The 671-nt window shown below is 38.9% G+C and overlaps 1 protein-coding gene across 1 annotated transcript in view; it reads right to left on the bottom strand.

The window, feature by feature from the left end:
* Positions 1 to 671, bottom strand: part of LOC119587908 — a gene marked incomplete at its 3' end in the record, with an annotated part of 28,342 nt that overhangs the window by 2,755 nt on the left and 24,916 nt on the right.

The following is a 671-nucleotide window of genomic DNA, read 5'->3' as shown; positions in this document are numbered from 1 at the left end:
GGGATTTAATCCTTTATTAAATGATCACACAAAATCACCAGGCATTGTCAACAGCTCCTCATTTACATCTGAAGTAACTGTTCTTAGACTTTTCTAATGACCAGGGCCAGCGGACGCGACATTCGTGAAAAGGATCGATACAAGAGTAGGAGAAGGTCAAGGCAGTTCCCAGGTCTTGGAAATCGTGTCAAGTGGGTCATGCAATCTCCGCACGGGCCCTGATAATGGTACAGCCTACAACTTGCTAAGATTTACTGAAGAAACGAAAACATGGTTTACATGTTATGGAGTGGATACGTGGCGGTTGCATTTTGCATTAACTTTGTACACGACAGGACTATGGCAAGGAAAAGTGATTATGGATATCAAAATTTGTCTCAAAATCGCACAGGTGCAAAGAAAGTTAGAGACGTGGCTAACTGAAAAGAAAATTTGTTTCAGCAGACAGGTAAATTGTCTTTTAAATGTGGTGATTTCCCTATGATAATCCCTAAGGGCACTGTGAATTTATATTCTGAGGATATTATATATACATATTTCATATCACATATTACCAAGATCTTAATTTTTCAGACTTGATTTAAGTTTTAGTCCTAAGCACTAGCTAAAGCGATTTTATCTGCCTTTACATACAACGGGTCCAAAGGGAGCACTGACATCATTATCATCAC

Source organism: Penaeus monodon, chromosome 23, assembly GCF_015228065.2.
Source record: "Penaeus monodon isolate SGIC_2016 chromosome 23, NSTDA_Pmon_1, whole genome shotgun sequence".
Classification (NCBI taxonomy): Eukaryota; Metazoa; Arthropoda; class Malacostraca; order Decapoda; family Penaeidae; genus Penaeus; species Penaeus monodon.
This window is presented reverse-complemented; position numbering and strand designations above follow the sequence as displayed.